The following is a 21,972-nucleotide window of genomic DNA, read 5'->3' as shown; positions in this document are numbered from 1 at the left end:
AGTGAACAACACCAAGAGTGAACCCTAATGCAAACTTTGTACTTTGGGTGGTAATGAAGTGTCAATATAGATTCATTGATTGCAACAAATGTACCACTCTAATGCAGGATGTCAATGGCAGGGAAGATGCGCTTGTGGGGGCAGGGGATATATGGCAAGTGCCTACACTTTCCATTCAGTTTTGCTATGAACATAAAACTGCTCAAAAAAATAGTCAAGAAAGAAAGAAAGAGAGAGAGAGAGAGAAAGGAAGAAAGGAAAGAAGGAAGGAAAGAAGGAAGGAAGAAAGAAACAAAGAAAAAAGGAAGGAAGGAAGAAAAGAAAGAAAGAAGAAAGAAAGAGAAAGAAAGGGAGAAAAAAAGAAAGAAAGAGGGAAAGAAAGAAAGGAGGGAGGGTGGGAGGGAGGGAGGGGGGAAATGTAATGCATGGAACCAGAAGGAGTTAAAAATAACCCATGGAGTCAAAAAGACCTGAGTTAAAATCCTGACACTGCCCCTGACTGGGTGACATTTAACCTCTCTGAGCTTCAGCTTCTTTTTCTGTAAAATGAAGATAATACATATGCAGCTTTGGTGTTATGAGAGTTAAATGAAATAATACATGAACAGCATGTAGGACAGTGCCTGGCACATAGTGTGATTTCATAATTTCCATACTCCACCCAAAGTAATCCTATAAGGTTGGACCTGATTTAGAAGCTATTCTTTTTTTTTTTTTTTTTTTTTTTTGCGGCACGCGGACTTCTCACTGCTGTGGCCTCTCCCGTTGCAGAGCACAGGCTCCGGACGCGCAGGCACAGCGGCCATGGCTCACGGGCCCAGCCGCTCCGCGGCATGTGGGATCTTCCCGGACCGGGGCACGAACCCGTGTCCCCTGCATCGGCAGGCAGACTCTCAACCACTGCGCCACCAGGGAAGCCTTAGAAACTATTCTTTACGCCAAAAAGTATAAATTTTTCTCTAACTACTCAGGGAGCCTAAGACACACAGAAATAAGAGCAAGAGATGGCAGGTTGCAGGATCAGTCCCCTGGAGGAAAAAGCATTCCCAGGTAATAATTTGTTAGGGTTAAAACTTTTGCAAAGCATATTGGCCACATCAAACTTTTTATTAAAACAATTTATATAAACTTTATTATACTGAGGCTAAACTTTAACAAAATTGCAGATCCAGAGACAGAATTTTTTGCAATTAATAATAAAGGTCTTAATATAAGAAAATGATTGTTACAACAAATACCAAAGTAGGACACAAATAACTGAATACAAAGAGAGGATTAAGCAGAATCAAGATGATGAAAGAAAAACTTGACAGAGGTAACACCTATAACCAAGTCTAACTAAAGGGTTTGACAATTGATTAATGATGAAACAATGGAAATTAATATCAGCTTACATTGAGCCATGATATGAAAGAGCACAGTGAAACTGAATGCTTTATTAACTGCAGGGTGTTGTTGAGGACATCACTCACTACATCAAATAGTGTCCTATTGTCACAGTACCAGGAATAGTTAATACTTTTCCTAAACAACCTGTTTGTGTGTGCTTTAAGAATCCTTCAAATAAAATGTCTGCATTTTTGTCTTCATGTTGGCTGCTAGAGAAAACGTGGACTACCTGCCTCTAGAAAGGATATAGGATACTATGACTAGCATTGGTATACTCACAGTTTCCTCCCCTTTTATTGTTATTATTCCTCCCCCAATATTACTCATATTCCCTTTGTCTAAATACTTTCATTTATTTTTAATTTATTCTAACATGATATATATATTTGTATATATCTATATAGATATAGATCTTTGTAAACCATCTTCTTGTAACAATACGTAGTAAAAACAAATTTTAAAAATTTAGTCAGCAAGCAACTTTTAGAACCTGATCCAAAAATGAAGTGGGTGCTATGTGTATGGCTAGGTCCCATTACCATAACTTTCAAAATTGTTGGGTTAATGTCTTATTTTCCTTTCTTTTTGTTGCTGACCTTGTGTCCCATCTTACAAGCACCAGAATTCAGGACAAATTGCACAGTGTTACATGGCATGGCTCCCATTATTTTGCAGGAATACATACTGAGGCCAGGGCTCTGCTGGGTGGGGAGTTGTGCAGTTGTGTTTCAGTGCAGGGCCTTGGACTGTGTTATTCTGCCATTTCCATAGGACCAATAAGAGAAAGCCGTGGGGGAGCACACAGGCTGCTGGCCCCACGCTGTCTATTTTGGGATATCAGACCTGTATAGTATATATCTGCAAACACCAAGCTGCCCAGCTCTAGAGACTTTGGTGCATATGACTTGTTGTCTTCCACCTGCTGGAGAGAGGAAGCCCAAGGTCCCATGGAAGTTGAGTCTGGTACACTCCTCACTCCCCATTCCCCTTGAGAGAAGCGCTTCTCCAGATCCCAGCTGGTTCATTTTCCAGGCCACCCTGAGTGAGCCTGAGGGTCACTTGCAGTCACTTCTGCTTGTTGTCCCCAATTGTCTGCCATTTAACCACCGGGTCTTCAGGGGAGGGGGTGGGAAAGCTGAGGTTCCTAACATTTGCCAATGTCCATAGTATAAGTACGCCTACGTAGCCAATTTCAAGCTACCAATGTGACATCTCTGAATTCAGAGTTGGAAAGAAATTGTTGAAAATATAATAATGGGAGAGGGCAGACAGCAGAAGCAAGAAGAACTACAATCCTGCAGCCTGTAGAACAAAAACCACATTCACAGAAATACAGACAAGATGAAAAGGCAGAGGGCTATGTACCAGATGAAGGAACAACATAAAACCCCAGAGAAACAACTAAATGAAGTGGAGATAGGCAACCTTCCAGAAAAACAATTCAGAATAATGATAGTGAAGATGATCCAGGACCTCAGAAAAAGAATGGAGGCAAAGATCAAAAAGATGCAAGAAAGGTTTAACAAAGACGTAGAATATTTAAAGAACAAACAAACAGAGCTGCACGATACAATAACTGAAATGAAAACTACACTAGAAGGAATCAATAGCAGAATAACTGAGGCAGAAGAATGAATAAGTGACCTGCAAGACAGAATGGTGGAATTCACTGCTGTGGAACAGAATAAAGAAAAAAGAATGAAAAGAAATGAAGACAGCCTAAGAGACCTCTGGAACAACATTAAACACAAAAACATTCGCATTATAGGGGTCCCAGAAGGAGAAGAGAGAGAGAAACGACAAGAGAAAATATTTGAAGAGGTTATAGTCGAAAACTTCCCTAACATGGGAAAGGAAATAGCCACCCAAATCCAGGAAGCACAGAGAGTCCCATACAGGATAAACACAAGGAGAAACACACTGAGGCACATAGTAATCAAATTGGAAAAATTAAAGACAAAGAAAAATTATTGAAAGCAGCAAGGGAAAAACGACAAATAAAATACAAAGGAACTCCCATAAGGTTAAGAGCTGATTTCTCATCAGAAACTCTACAAGCCAGAAGGAAGTGGCACGATATACTTAAAGTGATGAAAGGAAAGAACCTACAACCAAGATTACTCTACCCGGCAAGGATCTCATTCAGATTCGATGGAGAAATCAAAAGCTTTACAGACAACCAAAAGCTAAGAGGATTCAGCACCACCAAATCAGCTCTACAACAAATGCTAAAGAAACTTCTCTAAGTGGGAAACACAAGAGAAAAAAGGACCTACAAAAACAAACCCAAAACAATTAAGAAAAGGGTCATAGGGACATACGTATCAATAATTACCCTAAATGTGAATGGATTGAATGCTCCAAACAAAAGACACAGACTTACTGAATGGATACAAAAACAAGAGCCAAATATATGCTGTCTACAAGAGACCCACTTCAGACCTAGGGACACATTCAGACTGAAAGTGATGGGATGGAAAAAGATATTCCATGCAAATGGAAATCAAAAGAAAGCTGGAGTAGCAATACTCATATCAGAAAAAATAGACTTTAAAATAAAGAATGTTACAAGAGACAAGGAAGGACACTACATAATGATCAAGGGATCAATCCAAGAAGAAGATATAACAATTATAACTATATATGCACCCAACATAGGAGCACCTCAATACATAAGGCAACTGCTAACAGCTCTAAAAGAGGAAATTGACAGTAACACAATAACAGTGGGGGACTTTAACACCTCACTTACACCAATGGACAGATCATCCAAAATGAAAATGAATAAGAAAACAGAAGCTTTAAATGACACAATAGACCAGATAGATTTAATTGATATTTATGGGACATTCCATCCAAAAACAGCAGATTATACTTTCTTCTCAAGTGCACACAGAACATTCTCCAAGATAGATCACATCTTGGGTCACAAATCAAGCCTCAGTAAAGTTAAGAAAATTGAATTCATATCAAGTATCTTTTCTGACCACACTGCTATGAGATTAGAAATTAATTACAGGGAAAAAAACGTAAAAAAACACAAACACATGGAGGCTAAACAATACATTACTAAATAACCAAGAGATCACTGAAGAAACCAAAGAGGAAATCCAAAAATACCTAGAGAAAATGAGAATGAAAATACCACAATCCAAAACCTCTGGGATGCAGCAAAAGCAGTTCTAAGAGGGAAGTTTATAGCTATACAAGCCTACCTCAAGAAACAAGAAAAATCTCAAGTAAACAATCTAACCTTACACCTAAAGGAACTAGAGAAAGAAGAGCAAACAAAACCCAAAGTTAGCAGAAGGAAAGAACTCATAAAGATCAGAGCAGAAATAAATGAAATAGAAACAAAAAAAAAAATAGCAAAGATCAATAAAACTGAAAGGTGGTTCTTTGAGAAGATAAACGAAATTGATAAACCATTAGCCAGACTCATCAAGAAAAAGAGGGAGAGGACTCAAATCAATAGGATTAGAAATGAAAAAGGAGAAGTTACAACAGACACCGCAGAAATACAAAGCATCCTAAGAGGCTACTACAAGCAACTCTATGCCAATAAAATGGACAACCTGGAAGAAATGGACAAATTCTTAGAAAGATATAACCTTCCAAGACTGAACCAGGAAGAAATAGAAAATATGAACAGACCAATCACAAGCAATGAAATTGAAACTGTGATTTAAAATCTTCCAACAAACAAAAGTCCAGGACCAGATGGTTTCACAGGTGAATTCTATCCAACATTTATAGAAAAGCTAAAACCCATCCTTCTCAAAGTCTTCCAAAACATTGCAGAGGAAGGAACACTCCCCAACTCATTCTATGAGGGCACCATCACCCTGCTACAAAAACCAGACAAAGTACTCCAAAAAAAAGAAAATTACAGACCAACATCACTCATGAATATAGATGCAAAAATCCTCAACAAAATACTAGCAAACAGAATCCAACAACACATTAAGAGAATCATACACCATGACCAAGTGGGATTTATCCCAGGGATGCAAGGATTCTTCAATATATGCAAATCAATCAATGTGATACAGCATATTAACAAATTGAAGAATAAAAAGCATATGATCACCTCAATAGATGTAGAAAAAGCTTTTGACAAATTTCAACATCCATTTATGATAAAAACTCTCCAGAAAGTGGGCACAGAGGGAACCTACCTCAACATAATAAAGGCCATATATGACAAACCCACAGCAAACATCATTCTCAATGGTGAAAAACTGAAAGCATTTCCTCTAAGATCAGGAGCAAGACAAGGATGTCCACTCTTGCCACTATTATTCAACATAGTTTTGGAAGTCCTAGCCACGGCAATCAGAGAATTAAAAAGAAATAAAAGGAATACAAATTGGAAAAGAAGAAGTAAAACTGTCACTGTTTGCAGATGACATAATACTATACACGGAGAATCCTAGAGATGCCACCAGAAAACTACTAGAGCTAATCAATGAATTTGGTAAAGTTGCAGGATATAAAATTAGTGCACAGAAATCTCTTGCATTCCTATACACTATTGATGAAAAATCTGAAAGAGAAATTAAGGAAACACTCCCATTTACCATTGCAACAAAAAGAACAAAATACCTAGGAATAAACCTACCTACGGAGACAAAAGACCTGTATGCAGAAAACTCTAAGACACTGAAGAAAGAAATTAAAGATGATACCAACAGATGGAGAGATATACCATGTTCTTGGATTGGAAGAATCAATATTGTGAAAATGACTATACTACCCAAAGCAATCTACAGATTCAAGCAATCCCTATCAAATTACCAATGGCATTTTTTACGGAGCTAGAACAAAAAATCTTAAAATTTGTACGGAGACACAAAAGACCCCTGAAAAGCCGAAGCAGTCTTGAGGGGAAAAAACGGAGTTGGAGGAATCAGACTCCCTGACTTCAGACTATACTATAAAGCTACAGTAATCAAGACAATATGGTACTGGCACAAAAACAGAAACCTAGATCAATGGAATAAGATAGAAAGCCCAGAGATAAACCCAGGCACCTATGGTCAACTAATCTATGACAAAGGAGGCAAGGATATACAATGGAGAAAAGACAGTCTCTTCAATAAGTGGTGCTGGGAAAACTGGACAGCTACATGTAAAAGAATGAAATTAGAACACTCCCTAACACCATACACAAAAATAAACTCAAAATCGATTCAAGACCTAAATGTAAGCCCAGACACTAAATTGGACATCATCAAAATAAAAAACTTTTGTAAAAAAAAAAAAAAAAGTCATTGAGGGACTTCTCTAGTGGCGCAATGGATAAGACTCCATGCTCCCAATGCGGGGGACCCAGGTTCGATCCCTGGTCAGGGAAAGAGACCCCACATGCATGCTGCAACTAAGAGTTCGCATGGCACGACTAAGGAGGTGGCGAGCCGCAACTAAGGAGCCCGCCTGTTGCAACTAAGACCTGGCACAACCAAATAAGTAAATATTTAAAAAAAAAAAATCATTGAGTTAGTCCTTTTGCCGAAGTGACTAATATTTGGGGTAAAATATTTTCTTAAACAAGAGCAACTAGTACTTGAATAATATCATGTAGTTTACATATACTCTCTTACTTACTCCTCCACACTACCCTAAAATATGGACCTTGTTTTCATCTATAGTTTATCTATTAGGAAATAGAAGCTCAAATAGAGACATTTGCAATGATTCACCAAAGACCATACAATCTAGTTAACAGAAAAGTCAGATTTCTTCTGCTACCTGCCTTTTTTCCTTCCTCTCCTTTCCAAAAATACTTTTTGGGCAGTGAATTTGTCCACTCAGGCTGCCATAACAAGAACCACAGACGGGATGGCTGAAACCACAGAACTGCATTTTCTCACAGTTCTGGAGGTTCGAATAAGTCCAAGATTAAGGTGCCTTCAAGGGTGGGTTTCTAGTGAGACCTCTTTTCCTGGCTTGCAGATGACTGCTTTCTCATTGTGTCTTCACATGGCCTTTCCTCTGTGCTAGAGAGAGACAGACCTCTGGTCTCTCTTCCTCTTCCGTAAGGCCACAGTCCTGTAAGATTATGGCTCTACCCTTATGACCTCATTTTATCTTAATTACTTCTGTAAAGGCCCTATCTCCAAATATTGTCACATTGAGGGTTAGGTTCCAACATATGAATTTCGGGAGGACATAATTCATTCCATAAAAGGTAGCAGACATTATACCAGAGATGGAAATACAGTGATGGACAAAAAAGACTTGGTCCCTGACTTTGTGGAACTTATGATGTATTAAGCTCAGAACTTAAGAACAGACACTGAATAGGTCCACATTTCCCCCCCCACAACACTACTTACAGAAGGCATACTGTTTACCCCAATCTTCTTCATACGATTTCCCAAGAAAATTATTTTTATGTATGTATACAGGATAAACTTCAGACTGCTTTGTGTCTTATTCACTTGTCTTTAAATTTGTGGAGACAGAATTTATAAAATTTGCTTGGAAGTCCCCTCAGATGAAGTTTAGTGGGGTCCTTCCTGAAAGCAGAACAAGGGTTAGACCAGGATTTGTCAACCAAAAATGCTTATTGCAGTGGTGGAGGGCAAGGAATGTTTTTGTGAATTCTGTGTGGGTGAGTGCTGTGCTTCCATCTTCCATTTAGACTGGTGAGCAGCAGGAAAGCTTTCTCTTTTCATCACTACCAAAAATCAAGAGTTATTATATTTAAGAAGTCTCTGCTGTTAAGCTGAAGCAAATTCACAAGTGTTTCAGAAACTTTATAAAAAGAACCGGACTCCACAGCATCACAGCCCTTTGATTCTGTGATTCTGTGTCACCTTCCCACAGCACAAATGGAGGTTAAGAAAAAATGTGGGCGAAGAGGAAAGGAAACATTCTAAGACCTTTTGTTTAATGATATGCAAATGAAACAGTTACTAGGTCGCCAAGCACCACGGATGCTAATTCTGCAGTGTTTTTTGAATCCATTCTCTGCTTCCCAGCTGGCAGAAGCTTTGTATTGAATTAGATATAATATCTGCTCTGAGTCAGACAAATCTGGCTTCTGCTTCTGACACCAGTGCTTCCTAGTTTTATGAACTTGAGCAAAATACCTAGTCTCTTTTTGCCTCAGTTTCCTTACTGTAAAAATCAGAATAATAATGCTGTGCTGGGCTTTCTCAGGTTTAAGGAAAAGAGATATGTTCCAGTTACCTCAAGATATTATAAAGACAAAAAGGAAACTGCCTCAGTCACCATCCTGATCATCAGCACGTTGTTCATCATTACTCAGAACAGGGCAGGTGCTGCTCTGACGGCCCATCAAGACTCAAATTCACCTGAAGATGAGAGTTCATTTCTCCTAACACTAGCAACCTCTGCCAAAATGGTAACTATCTCTCTCTCTCTCTTTCTCTCTCCTTCTTTTCCCCACCTGCTTCCTTCTATTCTACTACTAACGAATTTCTCTCTACTCCCCATGTTACCACTCCCATTAACTTCCTACTTCTACTATTGCCTTCTTTTTAAGGCCATTTCTTTGTGTATTTCTCTTCTGCTGCTTCCACGACTCACTGCATCCTTTTTTGTGCGTTTCATTTTTAAGCTGCCTAAGAGACAAGGTCTGATCAACTTACTAATCGGAATAAAACTCTGCTTTGGCACAGAATTTGATGCCTATCCCTTATAGACTTCTGTTCAGCCTGTGGGTGGCTGCCTTGGAGACTGATGCTCATCTTGATACACTCGAGTGTGGCTAACATGTGTCACATGGACAAAGCATGGGTACATATGCAGAGAGAACTGTTGACAGGCTTGCCCTCGGAGGTTTCTCAGGAGAGAGTAGTGTAATTGAGCGCTCTTTTGAATGACCTGCACAGAACAGGTGTTGGTGAGGCTCAGATAAGATGTGCAAACAGCTTGTCTAGTGACTGGAATATAACAGACGCTCAGTAAATCTTAGCCCCACTCTTTCATCCCCCTGCTATGACTCTAGTTCAGGCCTAAGTTCTCTCTCACAACTGCAGTGGGTTCCCACAAGGCTCTTTGTCTCCATGTTCTTTTCTCTTCAGATTCATCTCCCACACCTCTGCCAGAACAATTTGTAGAGACCAGGTGGAATTATTCATTTATTTAACATAAACTGAGTCTTTGCTATGTGCCAGACACTATCCTAGATGATAGAAATTAATAAGGTATGTATTCCATTCTCAAGGGACTCAAAGAACAGTAGAGAAAACAAATAATGGTAAATATATACCATAAAAGGTGCAGTGGAGCCCCCTCAAAAAGAACAATCAATTCTTCCCTGGTCAGCAAACAAAGAAGTTTCTAAAGAGGAAATAGGTGAGTCTTGAGAAATATAGTATCTCAAAAAGTGCTGAAGGAAAAGAAGTTCATTGCACAAAGAGGACCAGATCATGAAAAGTTTGCAGTTTTCATATGAGGAATTAGAGAATAAGTCAAAGAGAAAAAACACTACTCTTAGAGGATGTTAAAAAAAAAAGGGGGGAGGAGTGATGCTTAAAAAAAAAAGCATTCCAGAATCAAACAGGTCCAGGAAATGCTGGGTTAAAAGAGTAAACAATAACCAACAGATTTCTTTACCTTAGGATTTCTCAGAGCTTTTAATATGCAAATGTGTATTATGACTCTCCAAGAGGAGAATTTGATCTAAGACATTTTCCAAACTTATTTGACCTGGAAACTCTTTTTCCATAGAACACCTGGCAGGACATGTTATTAAACCCATTCTAGGATATGAAGTTGTTGTCTAAGAAGGAGTTTCAGCAGGAGAGTGAGGTGAACAAAATCCATCTGCAGATCCCAACGCCCCACCCTCACAGCCTGGCCCCACCCCTACCTTTTCAGCCACCTTGTCAACTCCTTCTGCCCATGTTCTCTACACCCTGGACAAACTGGACATTTCATTTTTCACTAAGCATGCTTCATACCCCCTTGCTTTGGAGCTCTTGAACAGTCTCCTTCTGAAAGTCTTTTTTTTTTTTAATTTAATTTTATTTATTTTTATTATACAAGAGGTTCTTATTAGTTATCTATTTTATACATATTAGTGTATGTATGTCAATCCCAATCTCCCAATTCATCCCACCACCATCACCACCCTGCCCCCCGTTTTCCCCCCTTGGTGTCCATACGTTTGTTCTTTACATCTGTGTCTATTTCTGCCTTGCAAGCTGGTTCATCTGTAACATTTTTCTAGATTCCACATATATGCGTAAATATACGATATTTCTTTTTCTCTTTCCGACTTACTTCACTCTGTATGACAGTCTTTAGGTTCCTTCTGAAATTCTACTCATCTTTCAGGATACACCTCTTCAATAAAGTCATTCATGATTCCCCAAGTTGTGTCGATAATACTCTCTTTGGCTGAGTATTAGTATTACTAATAATACTAAATACTAAATTACTAATACTACTAAAGACTAATAATATTAGTAATGCTCTCTTTGCTTTTATTTCTGTTAGCCCTTATTCTATTTTCTTTTGGGAATGGTCATGTATAACGGTGGGGCATGCCGGTCACTCCTTGCCAGAACCACCCAAGAACCAGTTCTAAATTTTTCCTGCTATATCACTACTTCCTCTCTGGGTTTTGAGATGGGACCTTCCCTGACTAATACACACACACACACACACACACACACACACACACACACACACACAGCAGAGGGTTCCAAAATTCCCCTCAATTCACACAAATGTGTAGAGAAAATTTAACTTCTTTATTTCATCTGTAACCAATCTAATCTTCCTCATTAGCACCCACCTGCTGAGTGGTGATAAAACTGAGTTTATTCCTCTCTTATAAATTAATCTAATTCTTTCTAGATAACTCAGTATTTTGGGGATAAATGTCTAGTCTTTCAGATACGCTTTCTCTCCCTTCTCTTCTCCACGGAAACATCTGGTTATATGAGGCGTTTCCTGTGTCCTCCTGACAGTAGGGGGAAGAGGTCTGGCATTTATATTCTCTGTCCTTATGCTTTTTCTCTGGACTAGCAATCATAGAAGTATGAGCCTGTCCTGGGATGTTCTGCTGGCATCTGCTGTTAAATTTGGCAGCCAGTGGGATTTATGGCCTAACCTCTTTTGCTTTCCTTAAAGCCTCATCCTCTTTAAGCCCCTCTTATCTCTCCTTGAACATCTGGTCCTGGCCCAGTGGTTTATCTTATGACACTCAGCTGCAAGGTCACCTCCACTCTGCCACAGCACCCTTGGCATGCCAGAATCTCAGCTAATTTACTCTTCTCCCCAGTCCCCTCTGGGTCCTGCAAGAAAATCTGGGATTCCATCCAAGTAGGATTGGAATAAAAAGACTGCTTGGGGTTGCTAGGTCAGTATGAAGTATAAAGTAGCTGCTCAATAAAAATTTGAATAGAAGGTTCCAAGAAGAAAAAACAATGTTTATAAATGTTGACTTTATCAGCATCTTTAAATGTTTTCAAGACACTCTGCTCAACATCATAATGTAAGTTTTATGCAAAGATTTCAATGTTTCTTATAACCATTTTAGCATATAGAAATTTGATTTCTTATTTTAGTTTATCATCATCACCATCTGAGAGCATCACTTTAGCAGGAGCAAGGCTCCTACCCATAGATACTTTAAATTTTAAGAAAAATAATCATGGTATAGATATACAAATAAGGAACAAGAAACACTGAACAAAATATTACCTTTAAATTGAAAAGAAAACTGAGGATGCCACAGACTAATCAGTGGGAAGGTCAAGACACAGAAAGAGTCTGAAAGTGAGAGGAGGGAAGCCAAGGCATGAGAGAAGTGGACTTTGGAATTTAGGCAATGTAGGATTCGGGAATGTCTCTGTGTGGCTGAACCACACTGACTCCATTTTGTTGGCTCCATCTTAGTCCTGCTGCCCCTCCCCTTTCTGCGTGGCTGAGCTTTAGCGTACTCATAAGGAATGCACCCAATCCAATTAAGTTCCCTGTCAACTTTTACCCTTGCCTTCATCTGATATGAAAACTGGAAGGTTAATGGTCATGAGACCCACAGTGGGAGGAAAAACCCTTGGTTCCTTTTGTGCAGATGTGCTTCTCCCTCAGTTGTCAGATTCTATTTTTAGCTTTGGCCCCTTTAAATCCCTCTGTACCCCTTTTAGTGTATGTCTCTGGATCACCCTTGGCCCAATCCTGCCTGTATGTAAGTCACCCACAATAAACTTCATAATTGCACTTCATGGAGTTGCCTGCTTCATTGTTTTTCAGCCTTAAAGTTCCTTCTCAGTTCGGAGGATATTATTCAACATCTCTACCTTCCAACTGTCTCTCATTAGATATTCTCCATAAAGGTGATAGTACAATGTTTTTCAAATGAAATGAAGCATCTCTTAGAGTGACCTTAAACTCTTCTCCAAATATGAGACTATCTAAATGGATTCCAAACTGAATCTCTTAAATAGTTTTCTAAAAAATAGGTTCAGAATAAAGAAAACTAAAGAATGAGGAAACCCTTTCTAACATACTAATCACATCTGTTCTCATTCTTCTGTATTAGTTCACTGTCAGAGACTGGCTTCTGGCTTCCTGTTAATTGTGACCTTAGCAGAATTTATGTAACACTTGCTACTGAAGGAATGAGAGAAATCAGACAGCTTTTAGCATATGAGTGATCAATTACTTAATAGGTTGTAGTTGATATTGGGTGTGGGGGAGGATTAGATACCTTTTTAATAGTGGGTCAGAAGACAGAAGAAGCTTTAAGTATCATTTTTCTTTCTGAGAATATCCTGGAAGCTATGATTTAAAAATAATAATATTTTATATCTGATACAAAGTCAGGGGTTGATTGATTTATTTCTTTTCATTTTTTTGTTTTAAGTAAAGTGTTCCCTGATGACCATTGCATCACCTAAGTGTGAAGCCAAGCATCGACTATTTTATCACACCAAATACAATCTCTTTTCCTCTGAAAGGTGTTGAAATGTTCATTTAATCCAATGACTCAATTGGAACCTTTTATAATGCATTTTGTCTAGGTTTTATAACACAATTTGTCTAGGTTTTAAAAATGCATTGGAAGAATACCTTTGTTCATTTCAATGACCCTGAGGGAGCCCCAGTTACTTTAGATTATACAGATACTGTGTTACGACCTGCCTGCTTAACTGTAAACTTTTATCTCCAATTAACTTCTGCCTATGATCTATTTAAATCTTCAGATAAGGTGAGAGAGGTAGGAAGTCAGAGGAAGGCAAAGGGCTCCTCTTGGAATAAGGCAGCTCTCAATCAACTTACAGGTATCAAAGGACAAGGAGGCCAACAAAAGCTGCAGAAAGCAGGGGATTTTGCCTTCACTCCACCTATGTTGAGCCTAGGTGGGCACGAGCTGGTAAATTGAGCTGAAAAATAGAAACATTCCAGGTGGGCAAAGCAACAAAGAGAAGAGCCTGGCCAGACCTCCATGGCTCAGCAAGCGCTGGTTCCACGCGACCACCGGGATATGGTGCTAATGATACCATAGAGGTCATTCATTAGCACGAATGAGGACAGAAGCAAAAATAAAATCCTAGAGCCTGTACAAGTGTATACATTTCAGCTGGAGGTAGGCAGTATCAAACAGATAATGAATAATTGATCCAATAGTAAGAGAGCTGAGATCTGTTACAAGTGAAGCCAAAGTAACAGTAGGAGACAAGATGTCACTTCCCGAAGTGCTTGTAGACTGGTATCACCCTTTTGCAAAAGTGGTGAACTTCCTTTAGTACACCTACTATGAGATGATCCCTTCCTTTCTTAAAGAGACTACATCCTCTTGACGACGTGGACACTTGTAACAAGCTTAATTCTGCAGACATTCAACTGGCACCTACAGCCCTGAATTCCCTTCCAGAAAGATGATGTCAGACCCCACTGAGTGCTTGTTCTAGGTTGGTTAATACCACTTAGAAGTATGGCACGGGGTGGGGTGGTGGTGGTGGGATGAACTGGGAGATTGGGATTGACATATATACACTAATATGTATAAAATAGATAACTAATAAGAACCTGCTGTATAAAAATAAATAAATAAAATATTTTTTTTTTTAAAAGAAGTATGGCACAATAGTCTCCTCTAAGCCATGTCAGCCATTCTTGGTCATGGTGCTGCATGGCCCTCTGTGTTCTGGGCTCCTACTTACAACAAAGAGGGTATTCAGCAATTTCAGGTCATAGTCTCTCATTAAGAAGTTAAAGATCTGGTTCAGGGCCAAACCGCTGGCTTCACATTTGAATCACCTGGGGAATTTTTGAAAAACAACCAGAGTCTAGCTAGGGTCTGGATATGGATATTTTTTAGAGCTCCCAGAAGAATCTGCCGTGCAGCCAGGGTTATGAATGCTTGTCCAACTGAAGCATTACACACAAACAGCAAAGAAATACAGGCAAAATAGAGTAAAAGCACAGCGTGCTACATATAACATTGCCAATGCAAGTCAAACCATGAAAAAGCATGCTAAGTCAACTCATTCTTTGTTTAGCAAAACTGAAAACCTAACTGAAGCCAAAAATGAACTTAAGTTTACAATATAACTGTAACTGTATTAAGTCAGTCAGTTTGGGCCTGACTGCAGTTCTCCACGATTGACAGAGTTCAGGAATTATCAGTCCCTTCATTAGTGTACAGGCTAGTTAGCGCTGTGCTAACACACCCAAAACTCCTCAGCGGCTTAAAGCAATGAAGTTTATTTCTTACTCCTGCTTCATGTCTGTCACAGGTCAATGGGAGCTTTGCTCTTCTTGGTCCTTAGTTCAGGACCCTGAGTGACAGAGTAGCCACTGTTTGGAACCTTCCTGGGAGAGAGAGCATCGTGTTCCATGTGACAGTTTTAAAGCTTCCACTGGGATGTTACACAGATCACTTCTCCTATTTCTTTGACCAAAGCAAGTCATATGGCCACCCACACCTGACATCAATCCTACCACATGCCTAAACAAAAAACTAGAAATATTTGGTGAGCAACAAAACTAACTACAGCACATTGCTAGAGTTGGCTTAATGCACTAGGGAGGTTTAGACAAACCTCTGTCCTTTGCGGAATTTTTCTATTTCTTTATAATAGCTAAAAGTTATTGAGCACTTATGTGTAAGAGGCTGCAATAAGGATAAGACAGGTACATTGTGTATGAATATTAATAGTAACCATACAGATAGGTACTCTTACCATTACCATCTTACAAGTAAGTAAACTGAGGCTAAAAGCAGTGAAGTAATTTTCCCAAGGTCACAGAGCTTGGAATGAGCTGTTGAGTTAGAAGTGAGTGGCTCCAGAGCCAGCCTACTTGTAGAGTAGCCAACTGTCCAGTTTGCTCAGGACTAAGTGGTTTTCTGGGATGTGGGACTTTCAATGCTAAATTAAAGAGAGTCGTGGACAAACCTACTAGTAGCAGTTACATTACCCTCTTATTGATCAGGCTTATAATAAATGACAAAGCTTACTATTTTCCAAATCAGGGAAAAACTCTGAAACCTGCTAATCCCTGGGTAACATAGCACAACACAGAACAGTTCCTACCTTTTAGAAAAATGATTCCAAATTTGTTTTTAATTTTTGTTTTTTGGGTTGTGGTTGTATTAACATATTGGCATCCCATCATGGATAAACCTATGAATCTCCATGCCAAGAAACCTTCAATTGTATGTACTCATTTAACCCAGGCTTCCATGGACCACCTAGACCTACAGACAAATGCTACCACAACCTTGGGGACAATCACAAAGTGATTGATTCTACCCTAACCTCCCTATCCTGACCTCTGCTGTCCTGGAAGCCCTGAGTGGTTCATATCCCTTCTTAGCCACAGTTTCCACTTTTCTGCAGCCATTGTCGTTGTTGTCAATTCTCCTACAGTTGCCATTATTGAAGGCTAATGACAAACTTCTGCTCATTAACCAACCAGCATACGTCAAGCAGAAAGCTAGACCCTTCACATAGTATCTCATGCCTTCCCTGACCAAGCAGTTTGGGTTAATTAATTTTCCAACATACTCAAAGGGCTCACTCTACCTACTTTCTGAAAAGGGTTTCTCTTCTTTTCCAGACCTGTGACAGCCTGTTTGCTTGCCTATATATCCCACATATGCAGCAGGAGAGTGGGACTAGGCTTTTCTCCATTATTCTCTCCCCAAACATCTCTCTTTCTCCATATATTACAAAGCAGGACACTCTTAGAGGCAGTCCACTTAGAGGCAGACTGACACTGAACCAGACTGCCTGATTTCAAATCCTGATTCTGTCACTTATTGGCTGTAGAACCCTAGGCAAATTTCTTAGCCTCTCTATGCAAGCATTTCCTCACCTGTAAAATGGAATAGGGACTTCCCTGTTGGTCTAGCAGTTAAGACTCCAAACTCCCAAAGCAGGGAGCCCGGGTTTGATCCCTGGTCAGGAAACTAGATCCTGCATGCCACAACTAAAGACCTGGAGCAGCCAAATAAATAATTTTTAATTAATTAATTAGGGATAATAATAGTACCTCCCTCAGAGAGCTGTTGTGAAGATTAAATATGTTACTAAATATAAAATGTTTAGAACAGAACCCGGCAACAATGACCAGTCATCCTGGTTTTTCTGAGATTGAGCGGGTCCTAGCATGCAGAATTTTCAATGCTAAAACTGAGAAAGTCCCAGGCAAACCAGGATGATTTGGTTACCCTACCTGGCACACAGTAAGTAGGGTAAACATGTTAGATTTTTTCGGTTGATATAGTTGGTGACACTGGTTCATTTGGACTTATAACTGGATTGTTACATATCTCCCATTTCTGTCTTTTCAAAAGTCAAGTCATTTAAGCAAGCAGGATGCATACCACTGAAACTGCTCAGCCTGGAACCAGGACTTACTATGGATTCTTTTGTCTTCAAACTATCATTTGAAATAGAGGCCTGAATCATGTCTGTATCATCTTCCCCAGGGTTTTCACATTACCATCACAAACTCACTTCTCATCAGTTTACTTTCTCTTAAAGCCTGCTTGTTCCAAATGGGGCTCCCTTCTTATTGGCGCATTGTTTCATCTTGTTTAATGAGGCAAATTTTTGTAACACTAGGAGGTAAAACATCACTGCTGTCAAGAGTGCCCAACATTATTTGGCTTCCCCTCACAGTGCTTGCTGTGCATAAACATAAAGCATTTCTTCCCCTTTCCTCATCGCTCAAAGCTACATAATCACAAACAGAATATTAAAAATATCTCTTATGCACTGGCCCAAGCTTATATAGATAACGCACGTGTGACACAATTAAAAAGTAATGTGAACTTTCACAAATACAACAGAACTTATCATTCCACAGTGAGGTTGTCACCATTGAAGGAGATAATAGGGAGTATAAGAAAGAGTAGAACTGTAGTGCCAGATAAATCCCAATTCTACACTAGTTCGAAGGGATTTTTTTTTTTTTTTTTTTTTTTTTTTTTTTTTGCGGTACGCGGGCCTCTCACTGTTCTGGCCTCTCCCGTTGCGGAGCACAGGCTCCGGACGCGCAGTCTCAGCGACCATGGCTCACGTGCCCAGCCGCTCCGCGGCATGTGAGAGCCTCCCGGACCCTTCCAGACCGGGGCACGAACCCGCGTCCCCTGCATCGGCAGACGGACTCCCAACCACTGCGCCACCAGGGAAGCCCGGGATTTAAATCACTTAAACATTTTGATTCTGCTTCCTCATCTGGATGACAGGGATATTACATGCTTCATAGGACTTTGGTGAAGATTAAATAAAAGTGATTTATGTTAAAAACTGAGCTTGCTTCTTCCCGTTTCTAAATCTAAGTTATCCTGGGGTGGAAGTGGAGGCACACAGCCATTCCACAGAGGATGCTGCTACACAGAATACTTTGGAATTGCTTACGCCACATCTCTGTAAATTTCTCAACTAACAAAAATTCACTCTGAGTCAAGTTTGATGAATAAAGTGAGTGAGCCAAGCAGGGCAACACCATCAGTAGTGATGCCAAAAGCTCAGCCTCTCTGTACACTGGTGCTGAATTGAATCTCAGAGACAGGAGACAGAGTTTTGGGTGAAGTAGAAAAGAATAGCTTTATTGCTTTGCCAGGCAAAGGGGGACACAGAGGGCTCCTGCCCTAGAAAACTACATCCCAACCCAGGATGATCTGATGAAAAGTTTTATAGCAATAATTCAAGAGTGGGGTTGCTGATGAGATTAGGGTGTGTGTAGGGCCTGTCCTCCTTTAATCTGGCCTCAGGTAATCTTTTTTTTTTTAATTTATATATATATTTTTGGTCGCATTGGGTCGTTGACTGCACGCGGGCTTTCTCTAGTTGCGACGATCAGGGGCTAGTCTTCGTTGCGGTGCATGGGCTTCTCATTGCGGTGGCTTCTCTTGTTGCGGAGAACGAGCTCTAGGAGTGCGGGCTTCAGTAGTTATGGCTCATGGGCTTAGTTGCTCTGTGGCGTGTGGGATCTTCCCGGACCAGGGATCGAACCCATGTCCCCTGCATTGGCAGGCAGACTCTTAATCACTGCACCATCAGGGAAGTCTCTCAGGCAATATTCTTGATGAACTTCTCTGGTTCCTTTATCTGGCCTCAGGTGGTCTTCTCTGGCATGGAGAATGCTGAATCTTCCATTTGTTGGCTTTTAGTTCTATAAAACGGCTTAAAGATATTGTTCTGTGTGTCCCTTGAGGTGGAACCAGGATGCTGCCCCAAGGCTGTACTATTGTTTCTTGGCTGTTCTTCCCTTGATTCTGTATCCCTTCCCTTCCAGAATTAGCAACTGTTTGAATCTGCCCTTTGGAACTCAGGAAAGGTCATGGAGGCTGAACAGAAAGGCTCCCCATGCCCAGGAGCCCCTACAGGGTCCTGCTCTTTAAGTAATAAAAATGTAACTACAGTAATATGGAGTACCCCTAACCACTTCCGGTTTGGTGCTACTCAACTGGAATCAATTTTTGCACAATCTCTTACATTTTTTAATATGCCTCGGTTTACCTTTTAACACCCTGGTGTCCAAAGAGGGAACCAAAGGAGACCCCCAATGGCCCCCAAGAGCAATGAGCAGCCAGGTGTAGGACCTCATGAGCCCCTTGATCTCACTGTCTCTGGAGATGATAGGTAAGTCCCTCCAGGATCCTGGATCTGAGCTCCACAGCTTTTGCATTATGCTCAGACTTTGTTTGAGCATTTCTTTTTCTGGACTGGGTCCAGAACCTGGCCAGAGTTAGACTGGGTCTCGGGTTGGACTAAGTTCAACTTAGAAACTGGACATGATCTGGACTGGATCCAGCTTAAACCTGGACTGGGTGCAGTGTGCGGCCTCAGGTGAATAAAATTATTTTGAGGCTAAACAAGTAGGTTAACTTTACCAAAGATAATCTTGAATTACAGTGTCTACAGTAGAGAACTTTTAACCATCTTAGGTAGGCTTTTCCATTTACACAGATGCCCTCGAGACAAAGGAGTTTCACTCAGGCACTTGCTAAAAAGAATAGAGGGGAAATTATTTTTCCTACTTTACAGTTTCTGGTGACCAGGATGCGACCTGCAGATGGGATCCTGGGAAAATTGCAGAAGCTGGCAAAGGGTGAGAATCCTCACCAAAGTCAGCTCCCCCAGATCTCTCTGTGGTGCCTGGTCAAAAAAGGAAGCTAAAATTTTACGTAGTTCCTTCTTTTCCAAATTTAGATTGGCAGGAGAAATCATTGATTATTGATCCTTTCTCTCCCAGGGGCAGCTATTGTCTTCCTGTCTCATTTTGTGTCCTGAGAGGTTGGCTTGGCAACCATCAGGTTGCAGGACCCCAAAATATGGACAGACAGAAATGTGAGTTGCACTCCATTTGCAGCTAGGGTCCTACCGACGTTCCTAGCTCTCAGAGGAATTGTCTTTCATTCTTTTGGTTATCTCTGGGAGTGGCTGTAGATCTTGGAAGGGTAGTATCTTTTGCACCCTCGTTGGGGACCCCTCTTGTGTCCATGGGGTTGTTCAATACTTCGGAATATTTACTGCTATTCAAGAGGTGTTTTGTTTTTTTGTTTTTTTGTTTTTTTTTTTAAGTAGCTCTATGGTCAGAAGTTGATCTAATTGGAAGCTGACATTCAGAGCCTGATAGGAACTGTTTTGTAGACCTTCTCGCCTAATCTAAAATGAAACTATGTACCCAGAGGGAAAGAAAAACATTCTGAAGCCACTGTGGAAGGATTACTAAAACATTCCAAAGAATCACAGCTCTAAATCTAGAACATAGGAATCTTTTGATTTCCATCTTAGTTGGAAAATCTTCTCCCCAATATAAAAGAGGAAATTGAGGGTAATGTGGCTGGACGGCGGGGTCAGCATCTTGAAATTATTTAGGTTGCAACCCAATTCTTTCAGGAATTTTAAAAAATTGTACTTGTCTTACAACTGAGTCTTTACAAGAACAGAAATGCAGTTGTAGCAACAATTCAAAACCTACCTATCTTTTTACCAAACACCCAAACTTCCCTATTTATCTCAAAAGGCTTGCAGATGTTGTAAAAGATCTGAATTTAGGAAACAAAAGCCCTTTTTTGGAGAAACTTACAGCCTTTCCCTGTGCCTTTGAGATGTAAAATGTTCTTCCTGGTCCTTAGGAAACCAGAGCCAGCTCTTGAAATGCAATAGGAGAGATAATTCTTATCAGAGAAAAAAAATTAAGCTATTTGGAAATGAAGTGAATAAAAAGTCTCAAGTTTTTTTCACAAATATTGGTAGTAAAAACTTTAGCCATCTGAGCAGGTAACCTTAACTTATTCTATCTGCCAGAAATACAACCAACCATTCTTTTATAAACTAGAGAGTTTTGCATTGTTGCACCTGTCTCATGGGTAAGATTTTAAAACAAAAACTATAAAATCAATGCATCTGTATATCTTTGTATGTATGTTATAGTTGTGTGAAATTTTTCTACCTCTGGATGATATTGCCAAAATTAATTTGTCAAGAGCTCTATTTAATTTACTTAAAGACAAACAAAAACTTACATAAATCAAGTATACTCTCAGAAATATAGAAACTAACCCAAATGTTTTTCAAGTTCACATGATCTAGGATAAAAGCTAAAGTTTATTGGTTTAATTACAACGGGCTTGTCTTTAGAGTTATAAGCATTAAATATAATTCTTTTATTCGACCTAGGTGTACTAAAAGTCAGATAAGCTCACGTTTTTTCTGTTACAGAATTTGCACCCAAGAAAGATGACTTAGATGATGGTTAGCTGTCTAATGTCTCATGAAATTTTCATGAATGGTCTAAACATTATTATTAAGAACAAGTAAATTAAATAGATGTAAGTAAGTTTATAAATAAACTTTTCAACAATAATTATGCTTTATGTCTACTTAAAAATAATTTCCAAAATCTTTTTGGTAATTTGAAACCTTAAAGTTATACTGAGATAAGTTGAATGATATATATTCATTGACTATCTAGATTATTTCCAAGTAAGATAAAATACTGAAATGTTAATTGCTGAACATAGGTTTATCTACTTTTGGCTTCCTTTTACAGATGAAGTAAAGATATATTGGTCTATTAGTAAACATGTTTTGCGCCACATTGAAAAATTTACTATGAGGAAGAATATACTTC

The 21,972-nt window shown here is 39.6% G+C and overlaps 1 protein-coding gene across 20 annotated transcripts in view; it reads right to left on the bottom strand.

The window, feature by feature from the left end:
* DNAJB9 (DnaJ heat shock protein family (Hsp40) member B9) overlaps window positions 1-21,972 on the bottom strand; it is a 707,453-nt gene that overhangs the window by 637,679 nt on the left and 47,802 nt on the right. The gene's annotated exons all lie outside the window — the stretch shown is intronic.

This window comes from Delphinus delphis, chromosome 9 (genome assembly GCF_949987515.2).
Source record: "Delphinus delphis chromosome 9, mDelDel1.2, whole genome shotgun sequence".
NCBI classification, from domain to species: domain Eukaryota; kingdom Metazoa; phylum Chordata; class Mammalia; order Artiodactyla; family Delphinidae; genus Delphinus; species Delphinus delphis.
The sequence above is the reverse complement of the archived record's forward strand: the minus strand, read 5'-3'. Positions and strand labels throughout refer to the sequence as shown.